This window comes from Carassius gibelio, chromosome B12 (genome assembly GCF_023724105.1).
Source record: "Carassius gibelio isolate Cgi1373 ecotype wild population from Czech Republic chromosome B12, carGib1.2-hapl.c, whole genome shotgun sequence".
In the NCBI taxonomy this organism is placed as follows: Eukaryota; Metazoa; Chordata; class Actinopteri; order Cypriniformes; family Cyprinidae; genus Carassius; species Carassius gibelio.
In genome coordinates this window covers 13989494-14002215 of record NC_068407.1, presented here as the reverse complement: position 1 = coordinate 14002215, position 12722 = coordinate 13989494, and positions in this window count along the sequence as shown.

The window sequence follows — 12722 nt, the reverse complement described above, 5'->3', positions numbered from 1 at the left end:
TATGAAATTAGGTCAAATCCAAAATAATTTCCCTACTTTTGTACCTATAGTTGTATTATTGGAATGTGCTATTATTTTATGTGTTTTTGCATAAATTTAGACCTTTTTTTGTCTTTCAACCGCATACATGCAAAAAAAATATAAAAATATGTATTAATTAATTAATTTAATAATTTATTCAGCAAGGAATTATTAAATTGACCAGAAGTGAGAGTAAAGAATTTTGTTTAAAAAAAACAAAGACTTTTGTTAAAGACCGTTGTTTCAACTTGTTGTGCATTTTTGTTTTATCTAAGTCTCCTGAAAAAAAAGTAAAGAAAAAAAAGTATCATAGTTTCTAATTCTAACTCTAATAAGAAATATTTGTTATTTTTCAGATCAGCATAATGATTTCTGACTGACAGTTTGACCTTTAAGCCTATGGCTGCTGAAAATTCGGATTTGCCACAGGAAAATAAAATCACATTTTAAAATAAAAATAGCAATCAGTTGTTTCTAATTGCAATAGTATGCCATAATATTATTGTTTTTACAGCATTTTTTTTATCAAACGCAGGCTGAACACAAGTTTTAAAGCCATGTATTGTTCTGCTGAACTAAAGCACCAGTCCTATTTCAGCATGATGTCTCCGTATGTGAATACTGGAGGATCAAATGCTTGGCAGAAGAAAGAGTAAAACCCTCCTGTCACGTTAGACAGATTTATAAAAGTCAACACACTCCCTTTACAGGAATATAAAACAATAACCACATTCTTCATTGGGGATTACGAAATGCCCTTTTCTGAGAGGAAAATAGAATACTGATAAAGATAGTAATGGCACTGGGCAAGGCTTTATTCTTAGAATACAATACTTCATCTGATAGTAGAGAGAAATCAGGGCATATTCTCATTAGCAGAAGATACATAAGTAGAAATGTTTTCTTTAGTAGGTCTGGATTACAGTTCAAATCAATAAAGCAATGTTTAATTTCTGGAGCGTGTCAAAATTAACCAACTTATTTAGACAAGCAGGTTTCTCATTTTGAAGCTGTGCTGTGTAGGAGTGAGACGTGAGGTGCACAGGGAAATACAATAATAACAACAGCTTTTATTATTATTAAAAGTTCCTGTAACATTCTTGTCAAACACTGTTGTCTAGTTCCTTGAACTAGACATAATACTTTATAGCCTGCACGGTGTATTTATGCTTTTGGTATTTTTTTTTTTTTACATTAAGCTTTTTCACTTTGAAGCTGTGCAGTGTAGGAGGGAAACGTGAGGTTCACAGGGAAATGCATTAATAACAACAGCTATTTTATTATTAGAAGTTCCTGTAACATTCTTGTCATACACTGTTGTCTACTTCCTTGAACTAGACATAATACTTAATAGCCTGCACTGTGTATTTATGCTTTTGGTATTTATTTTTAAACATGAAGCTTTTTCACTTTGAAGCTGTGCTGTGTAGGAGTGAAACGTGAGGTGCACAGGGAAATGCATTAATAACAAAAGCTATTTTTATTATTAGAAGTTCCTGTAACATTTTTGTCAAACACTGTTGTTCTGTTCCTTGAACTAGACATTATACTTAACCCCTTACTTGTCACCCCCCATTTTTTGGCATGGAGACAGAAATGACATATAAAATAAAAATGTTTCTGCTCATGATTCTTTCTGACTCTCACCAATGCTCTTCTCCCCCGATAGCTCAGTTTGGCCAGATGGCCAGCTCTAGGAAGGGTTCTGGTCATCCCAAAAATCTTCCATTTAAGGATTATGGAGGCCACTGTGCTCTTAGGAACCTTAAGTGCAGCAGAAATGTTCTTGTAACCTTGACCAGATCTGTGCCTTGCCACAATTCTGTCTCTGAGCTATTCAGGCAGTTCCTTGGACCTCATGATTCTCATTTGATCTGACATGCACTGTGAGCTGTGGACTTTCCTAATCAAGTCCAATCAGTATAATCAAACATTCAAATGAAGGTGTAAAACCATCTCAAGGATAATTGGAAGAAATGGACATCACCTGAATTAAATACAGTATATGAGTGTAACATCAATGGGTCTGAATACTTAGGACCATGTGATATTTCAGTTTTTCTTTTTTAATAAATCTGCAAAAAATGTCAACAGTTCTGTGTCTTTCTGTCAATATGGGGTGCTGAGTGTACATTAATGAGAAAAAAAAGAAGAACTTAAATGATTTTAGCAAATGGCTGCAATATAACAAAGAGTGAAAAATGTAAGGGGGTTTGAATACTTTCCGTACCCACTGTAGTACTGTCCAGAGTAAGATATTTTACATAAAAGATGTTTACATTTAGTCCACAAGATAAAAAAAAAATGATGAAATGATTAAAATAACCCCATTCAAAAGTTTGGGAACCCTTGGTTCTTAATACTGTGTGTGGTTACCTGGATGATCCACGACTGTCTTTCTGTTTTGTGATGGTTGTGCATGAGTCCATTGTTTGTTCTGAACAGTTAAACTGAGAACTGTTCTTCAGAAAAATATTTAAGGTGAAAAATAGCTGGGTGGAAATCTGTAAAAATTTTATACTTTTAAATTTGACTTAATAAAATTTATATTTTTAAAAATTGCATTGCTTTTTTTATTTTTTATTTTGCACTTTTAAAGGTTTGCATTGTGGATGATGATTCTTCCCCTAAGTCTGAGTACTCAGCCTGGCAAAAACACTTTCAAATACTTATGATTCTATTCTATTCTATTTCAAGTTTTATTTTTGTTATTTCTGACACTTACTTATTATATGTGAATATAGTGCTTTATACAATACAGATTCACATTAATAAACAAGAAACAGTTAACAATGTTGCTGTAACTGTAACAGTTTTAATGTTGCACAATTCAACAATTATGAAAACAAATTTAGTTTCAGCTGTAAAGCAGTTCTAAAGTGTCATTATTCAGCTCAATTTAATTCAATGTTATTTTAGTTCAGTTTAATAACTGTCAATGTGGCAAAGTTCATCAATTAAAAAAATAGTTCATCAGATCTTTAAACTACTGTATGACTTTCATGCTATTATACAGCTCAAGTCAATTCAGTAACAGTGTCAATGTTAGTCAAAGTCAGTTTCATTTTCCAGCTCAGTTCCGTTCAAATTTTGGTTTCATCCTACACAGTAAAAAAACATTGGGTTGTCAATGTGTTGGGTTATCTTAAAATTTGTTGGGTCATTTTTTTTCGTCGTTGGGTTATTTTTAGTTATATCCCAACTGTTGGGTTAAATATGTTTCCTGCATCACTCCGTTCAAATTTTAACGGTCCAGTCAGAGACTCAGAGCGGACATCAGCAGCAGCCATAGACAGTAAAAGAAATGGACACAGCGACCCTATTGGAACTCAATTGAGAAAAGTGAAGCCCATTTGTAGCGTTTTTTAGCACTTCTGTTTCTGACGCGCAGACTCAAACTAAGCTTGATGACGTCAGCAACCTGTCTGACAGATGTAAATCTTCTAAGTGGCTGTGCGTGAAAACTGCCATTGTTAATCTTGCAGAGAGGGCGAGCTTGAGCGGGGAGTTCTTTAGCGTGAGTGAGCAGGAGTAAGTATTCTGATTAATTATTGTGTATAGTATTTTAAAATGTAACGCCAGTACGCCATATTAAGTTAATTGCCTGCGAGCTTCTCCTCCTGTCTGTACGGTAATTTCTCTACTGTGCGACAGAGAGTCGAGTGGTTATGACGCAATCGTTAGCCAATTTTTATAAAAATTGTTTCTACGGGGCCATAATGTAACATGGAAGGTAATGGAGCCCTTTATACATTGTCGTGTATCTTTAGAAATAAATAATGGACAAATGGAGTCTTTAAATGCCTCAGATGTAAAGTTATTCGCTGTCAAAGTGACACCAAAATGAATGGGATGTCAATAGGATGCTAACGCAAGTGAAGTTCTGCTACAAGATGGCAGCACGAGGCTGACTTCAACTTCCGGTCGACTTCTGTGCCGCCTGGCGGCAGTCTGCATGATTATAGAAGGTAAGTAACTGTTAATATAATCGTATGATGTATATAACTTTTATAACATTAAGTAATGTGTCTGATACGTTAATTCTAATTTTTTGATATGTAAATTTTTTTTTAATTCCCTTTAGTCTGTTTGTTTCCCCCAGAGAATCAGATTGATTGTAAATGAATGCTATTCCTGTTTGTTCGCCAACATTAATACATTAAAAGATTAGCTGCAAAACTTTTCAGACAAGTATTACTTAAAGTTAATAAAAATGTCTGGTGAAAGTGAAAGTTTAACGAAATCATTAGAATTAAGCTAGAAAAGCCGCAGGGACCATTTATCGGATCGGACCAGATTGGAACAGACTCCGTGAGAATCGTTTGAATGAACCTGCAATTTTCTGTTATAAAAGTTCAAAACCCAGATGAAAGAAAAGCACACAGTCGTGAGGCAATCCGCTCTTTCAGCGGAAATTTATACCAGTGCCCCAAATTTACATAACGTTACTCCTACAACCAACCTTTAAGAGGGGAGCGTAAAACAGAAGCCATATTCATCTTAGCCCACCAGCACTATTTAATTGTACAGTAAAAGTGTCAAGGGGCGAGACTGGGACTCAGTTGCAGGTGCTCAAAAGGTCAGTTTATTAGATGGCTTAATTCCAAAGGACAGAGAAAAAAAATAAAAATGAGAATTAACAAAAAACAATCCAGGAACAGGGCAGTCTGGAGCAGATCCAAAAGAGCCTCCTGGACGAATTCCACTTGGAAATCCTCTGATGCAATGCCCGGACAAACTGACAGGGAGACGGGGGCGCTGTTGAGGCGGGGAACTGGTGGCGCGCTGTGGCGCGGCGAAGAAGAGGAGTGACAGCGATCGGTGAGCTCTAACGCGGGAGGCTGGAGAGTAGCGCTGCCTGAAAGCAGGAGGAAGTGGGAAAAAACAAACAAACTAGAGGATGAAAACAAAACGGGCACGATATCTGTGTAGGCTAAACAAGAGATGTGGATAAAGTTGAGACATGGACGAGAACAACTCGACGATCTGACAACAGACAGCACACATGAGGAGACTAAATAGAGAAGGAGTGATTATCATAATGCAGAGCAGGTGATGGTGACCAATAACAAGATAATAATGAAACAAGAGGGCGGAGACGGGCACCACGGTGACACAGAAGCACATGGTAAGTGTAAACAACACACACTATGGGGAAAAACAGACAGATCAGCCCGGGGGCGTGACATTACCCCCCTCCCCAGGAGCGCCCCCTGGCGCTCCAGGGAAGGTACCACCACGCTGCCGGTTGAAGTCCTCGATCAGCGACCGATCCAGAATATCCTGAGCCGGGACACAACTCCTCTCATCCGGACCATATCCCTCCCAGTCCACCAGATACTGAAATCCCCGACCACGACGTCTGACATCCAGCAACCTCCTGACAGTGAAGGCTGGGGAACCATCCACTAGACGGGGAGGGGGAGGGGGAGGGTTAGTAGCAGATGGGTTAAGGCGAGAATGAAACACAGGCTTGACCCGAGAAACATGAAAGACTGGGTGTACCCGACCAAGTATGGGAGGTAACTTGAGCTTTACCGCCACCGGACTCAATACCTTGGTGATCTGATATGGCCCCATGAACCTGGGGGCTAACTTGCGAGAAGCCACCCGGAGAGGAAGGTCCTTGGTAGACAGCCATACTCTCTGACCACATACGTAGCGGGGAGCAGGAATACGGTGACGGTCAGCCGCTGCTTTGGTTCGTCTGGAAACCCGAGCCAATGTTTCCTCAGCCCTCCTCCAGGTGCGGCGACACCTGCGGACGAAGGCTAAGGCAGACGGAACAGCAGCATCGGGTTCCTGTGAGGGGAACATAGGAGGTTGAAAACCAATGGAGCACTGGAATGGAGACATACCTGTGGCCGCCACTGGCAAGGAGTTATGGGCATATTCAATCCAGGATAACTGTTGGCTCCAAGAACTCGGATTATGGGACGTCAGGCAGCGGAGAGCTTGTTCCAGAACCTGGTTTGCCCGCTCGGACTGCCCATTGGTCTGAGGGTGAAAACCTGACGACAGACTCGTAGAGGCCCCGATCTGTCGACAGAACTCCTTCCAGAATCGGGAGACAAACTGTGGCCCCCTATCAGAAACCACGTCCACCGGAAGGCCATGAATCAGGAAGATGTGGTCAACCACCACTTGAGCGGTCTCCTTAGCTGAAGGCAGTTTGGGAAGGGGGATGAAATGGGCCGCTTTAGAGAAGCGATCAACCACCGTCAATACTACGGTGTTACCCCTCGATGGTGGAAGACCAGTGACAAAGTCAAGGGCTATGAGTGACCAGGGGCGGGAGGGGATGGGTAAGGGCTGTAGCAGACCAACAGGAGGCTGATTAGAACTCTTGTTCTGGGCGCAAATTGGGCAGGCAAACACAAACTGCCTGACGTCCTGGGCCATGGATGGCCACCAAAATCGCTGGCGGATGGCAGCCAGAGATCTCCGAACCCCAGGATGACAGACTAACTTGGATGAATGCCCCCACTGGAGGACTTCAGGGCGCAGCCCATCCGGCACGAAAAGTCTACCCTCTGGGCACTCCCTCGGCACCTCTCTCTCTCGTATGGCTTCCAGCACTCTCCTCTCCACGTCCCAGGAGAGGGACCCTACCACAATCTCTTTAGGGATAATTGTTTCAGTAGATACACTGGTTCTTTTTGTATCTCTGTAAAGACGGGAGAGGGCATCAGGTTTTATATTTTTGGAGCCTGGGCGATACGAGAGAGAGAAGTTGAACCGGCCAAAGAAGAGTGCCCATCGGGCCTGGCGTGAACTCACCCTCTTGGCCGAACGGACGTATTCCAAGTTCTTATGGTCCGTCCAAACCAAGAAGGGCTGTGCTGACCCCTCCAACCAGTGATGCCACTCACCCAAGGCTAGCCTGACCGCCAACAGTTCCCGGTTCCCTACGTCATAATTCCGTTCTGCTGGGCTCAGGCGGTGAGAGTAGTAGGCACAGGGATGTACCTTCCCATCTCTGGGGGATCTCTGAGAAAGGACCGCACCTACTCCAATCTCAGAAGCATCCACCTCCACAATAAACTGACGTTCAGGGTCTGGAAATGAAAGAACAGGAGCAGAAATGAATCGGGACTTTAGGTCATTAAAGGCCTCCTGAGCCTTCAAATTCCACCTAAACGGTACCTTAGTGGAAGTAAGAGCTGTCAAGGGTGCAGCAACCTGACTAAAGTTTCTGATGAAGCGCCTGTAGAAGTTGGCAAATCCCAGAAACCGCTGCAGTGCCTTTCGTGAGTCTGGAGGTGGCCACTCGGCTACGGCCCTTACCTTAGCGGGATCAGCTTTGATTCCCTCCGCCGAAATGATATAGCCCAGGAAGGGAACTGACTTGGAGTGGAAAACGCACTTCTCCGCTTTAACATATAGCTGGTTCTCCAGCAGCCGTTGTAGCACCTGGCGCACGTGTTGGGTGTGTACCTGAAGTGAAGGAGAGAAAATAAGAATGTCATCTAGGTACACAAAGACAAACTTGTTAACCATGTCTCGCAACACGTCATTAACCAGGGCCTGGAAGACAGCTGGGGCATTTGTCAGGCCAAAGGGTAGCACCCGGTACTCATAATGTCCCGAAGGAGTGATGAATGCTGTCTTCCACTCATCCCCCTCTCGAATCCGAACCAGGTGATAAGCATTACGGAGGTCCAACTTACTGAAGACCTTGGCTCCCTGCAAAAGTTCAAAGGCAGATGACATTAAGGGCAGGGGGTACCTATTCTTAATGGTAATGTCATTCAAACCTCTGTAATCAATACAAGGGCGCAAGGAGCCGTCCTTCTTCTTAACAAAGAAAAACCCTGCGCCAGCAGGAGACGAGGAGGGACGGATGAGACCGGCATCAAGGGACTCACGAATATATTTGTCCATAGCCTCTCTTTCAGGACCAGACAGGGAATATAACCGACCCCTGGGCGGAGAAGTGCCTGGGAGGAGGTTGATGGCACAATCATAAGGCCGGTGAGGAGGCAGGGACACAGCCCGGGACTTGCTGAAGACCTGCCGCAGATCGCAGTACTCCTCCGGCACCCCGGACAGATCAGCATCATCCACCTGCACAACAGGAAACACAAATCCAGGAAAAGAGGCAGAACCCAAACAAGACTCAAGACAAGACTGTTTCCAAGACAAGACTGAGTTTCTGGCCCAATCCACATGAGGGCCGTGCTGCACCAACCACGGGTGTCCCAGAACCACGGGGGCACTCGGGGAATCAAGAAGGTACAGCTCGGTTATCTCATGGTGATTGCCAGAAACGATAAGACTTACAGGAGGGGTGAGGTGAGTGATGGTAGTGATAGGGGAATCATCCAGAGACCGAACAGAGATAGGAGTAGAGAGGGGAATGGCGGGAATTCCCCACTGCTTGGCCAGTGCCGTGTCCAGGAAACTACCACCAGCCCCAGAATCCACCAGGGCCGAACAGGAGTGACGAGAACCTCCGAACTGGACACCCACGGGAAGTAGTGTGCGGGAGGAGTGGGGGAAATTAAGCGGAGATGTGCCCACCAGAATCCCCCTGGCTACTGATGGGCCTTGGCTTTTAGCGGGCATTTTCCAACGAAGTGTCCGGCCCTCCCACAGTAGAGACATAAGCCCCGGGTGAGTCTCTCTTGCTTCTGCTGGGAAGTAAGACGCAGTCGTCCCACCTGCATGGGTTCAGGGTCAGCAGGAGATGGCAGAGGCAGGACCGGGGTGGATTCGCTGGTCATTTCACCCACCCTCCAAGAAGTGCGAGCAGTCAGTTGTTGGTGACGAAGGCGAAGGCGGTTCTCAACACGGAGGGCCAGGTCGACCAGATCATCGAAACTGCGTGGAAGCTCTTGGGTGGCGATCTTGTCTTGGATCTCCTCGTCTAGTCCAGCACGAAACACAGCTCTGCAAGCCCCCTCATTCCAGTCACAGGCCGCTGCTAAGGTCTTGAATTCAATGGCATACTCGGTCACTGAGCGGCCTCCTTGCTGTAGCCGTGCCAGCTGGGCCGCTGCTTCATCACCCCGAGCAGAACGGTCGAATAATTTGACCATCTCCTGTCGAAAAGCCCCAAACGAGGCACAAAAGGGAGCCCGGGCCTCCCACACTGAAGTTCCCCAGTCACGGGCTCTGCCTGTGAGGAGGGTTAGAACATAAGCCACCTTAGTCTCTTCCTGGGCATACCGGCGGGGCTGGAGGGCGAAGACTAGGGAGCACTGAGACAGGAAGGCTCTGCAGGAGTTAGGGTTCCCATCATAGGGAGGTGGGTTGTTGGCGTGAGGCTCAGGATCATGACGGGTAGAGGAAAGGCTAGTGGGGTCCTCCGATCTTGCAGATGTCTGTCTCCGAAGTTCCTGGAGCTGGGCAGTCAGCTCCGACAACTTGGCATTAAGGAACTCAACCTCCCGCGATGTGGATGTTAGCTGGGAGGCATGTTGGCCCAGGAGAATGCCCTGCTGGGTGACGGCTGATCTGAGGGGATCTGCACCTGCTGAGTCCATGGTGGTCAGATCGTTCTGTCAAGGGGCGAGACTGGGACTCAGTTGCAGGTGCTCAAAAGGTCAGTTTATTAGATGGCTTAATTCCAAAGGACAGAGAAAAAAAATAAAAATGAGAATTAACAAAAAACAATCCAGGAACAGGGCAGTCTGGAGCAGATCCAAAAGAGCCTCCTGGACGAATTCCACTTGGAAATCCTCTGATGCAATGCCCGGACAAACTGACAGGGAGACGGGGGCGCTGTTGAGGCGGGGAACTGGTGGCGCGCTGTGGCGCGGCGAAGAAGAGGAGTGACAGCGATCGGTGAGCTCTAACGCGGGAGGCTGGAGAGTAGCGCTGCCTGAAAGCAGGAGGAAGTGGGAAAAAACAAACAAACTAGAGGATGAAGACAAAACGGGCACGATATCTGTGTAGGCTAAACAAGAGATCCAACTCGACGATCTGACAACAGACAGCACACATGAGGAGACTAAATAGAGAAGGAGTGATTATCATAATGCAGAGCAGGTGATGGTGACCAATAACAAGATAATAATGAAACAAGAGGGCGGAGACGGGCACCACGGTGACACAGAAGCACATGGTAAGTGTAAACAACACACACTATGGGGAAAAACAGACAGATCAGCCCGGGGGCGTGACATAAAAGTGTTTTAATGGTTTATTCATATTGAATTTTGTTATGCATCTATTAGAATACCCTATAATTACAACAATTTCTCTTATAAAGCTAGATTGATTGACATGTTTTGAAATGTGTTGTAAATGTGTTTATACTTATGTTTTAGACAATGGATTTTTTCGTGAAGGAAAAATTGCAACAATAGAATTTCTGTCTGTTAACTGAAACATTTCAAGGTAAGCAACCTATTTAAATTAATGATACATAAGTTTTCAATTTTAGACCTATGACTTCCAAAAATTATGAAAAAAGACAAATGAGGTGAAATAAGTGTATTGCCACATTCAATCCAACAAAGCTTCCTTTCATTTACAGTGTACTTTTGTTCCTTCCTACAAGTCCAAATCAGTTAAAGGGTAAAGGGTGGTAAAATGTACTCATTAGCCGCAAATATTAGCACAAATTTTCTGGAGGGAGTGAAAACTGGTTTAGTCTGTCTGTTAGTGCAAATGATTGTAGATCCCCAAAAACTGTAAGTTTAGTTTTAGATTTTTGTTTTTTTGTTTTTACTTGTGCTTTCTATGTACTTTTGTCATTTAAAGGCCTTCATGCAGAAATTGTCTTTAAAACCCTTGGTGAAAAATGGTGTGCACATCATACACGGAAATGAAGCGGTCCTTCATTGACATTCAACCTGTAAGTAAAAGCAAAACTTAAAATTACAGTGCCCTGTGGAGTCAAGTCACCTTTATTTATTTTGTATAACACATACGTTGTACAATACAATTAGTTCCAAGAAGATATTAAAAAAAATAAAAAATGAGGACATAATTTTCATTTTTGGGTGAATTATCACTTTAACCAATTTAAATTTGCTATAGCTTTTAACTAATTTAAATTTGCTATAGCTTTTAACTAATTTAAATTCACTCATTTGTGAAGTGAGTGTATCAATGAAATATCACAATGCGTGTTAACTGAACTTTTTTTTATTTTATTATTCTTTTAAGGTTGGCACTAATTAGTGCTGTAATTGAATCATGAGACAAGCCAGAATCCACATGTCCTGGTGCAAGTTTTTATTATTTTAAACGGGGAGGCGATGGAACAGAAGATGATACTACAAGCAGTCGATCTGTGTTTCAAACTTTTCTTTGTATATGACATCTACTACCTAAAGCCCTCTGCTCCCATTTGAGAGATTTTGGAACACACAGTCTTTAATAGTTTCTTCTGCACACTGTCTCCTCCTTAAAAACTTTGTATTTAGTAATCAGTAAAAAAATGTTTGTTATTATATATTATGTTCATTTTATTTGAAAGTCATAACATTTGCCAAGTGTGGTAACCCATACTCAGAATTGGTGCTCTACATCCAAGTGCACACACACAGCAGTGAGAAGTGAACACATACCCGGAGCAGTGGGCAGCTATAGATCCAGCGTCCGGAGAGCAACTGGGGCTCAAGGGCACTTCAGCCATGGGTACTGAGGGCGGAAGAGAGCGCTGTTCATTCACTCCCTCCACCTACAACTCCTGCCAGCACCGAGACTCAAACATGTGACTTTCGGGTTACAGGTCTAATTCTCTAACCATTAGGCCACAGCTGTGAACTGTATTTGCACATTTGTGTGTTTTGATATGAATATGAATTGACACATTTGTACATCTTGAAAATGTCAGTTGTATTTGTATTTGTATTTGTATATTGCATATTACAATAAAATTTGTAATTTACAACAAAAGTAGTTTCAAAATATGGTTGCATTAAGTAATTTTTAATAAAAATACTGATGTTAATTAATATAAATAATTAACTCAACCGTTGGGTAACTTTTAACCACTGCTGGGAACGTTACTTTAAAAAAGTAATTAGTTATAGTTACTCACTACTTGTTCCAAAAAGTAACTGATTTAGTAACTGAATTACTCTATAATAAAAGTAACTCGTTACCAGGGAAAGTAACTATTTGCTTTACTGTAAAAAAAAGAGTTGCTACATAGAAGTCATAGAATTTGTACTTTTTTTTTTTTTTTTTGCAGTTTTCACAAGTCAGCTGAAATTAGTAGAACAGACAGGTACATAACTTTCAATATTTAATGCACGTCAACAGACAGCAAGAGTTTTATCCAGCACTTCAAGTATTATCTTTGTAAGAAAAGTGTTTTTGGCCACTAGCTTTGTAGATGCGTGTGTCACACATTACATGTACACATTACATGCACGTTCTTGCCTTTGACCACAATGAATTTGAAGTAGTGCTTATATCTTCACCTTGAAAATGCCAACTTTTCATCGGATTGCTCCTGACTCGACATCTCTGCTGCGAATCTCTGTGTAGCTGTTGCGTGTGTGTGTTTGTGTGTGTGTGTGTTTGTACATGAGTAAAAACACTGGCTCTGATTGGCTACCATGAAACACATGACTCTGCCTTAGCCAATCACAACCGCTTATCTCATCATTAACCCACCTGCTCACTCGCTGTGTGAGCCAAGGGTGCGTTCGGATTGCATAATTTATTAAATCAATGCATAGTAACGCACCCCATTTAACGTTCAGTAACGTTAACGGCGTTGTAATGACGGAAAAAGT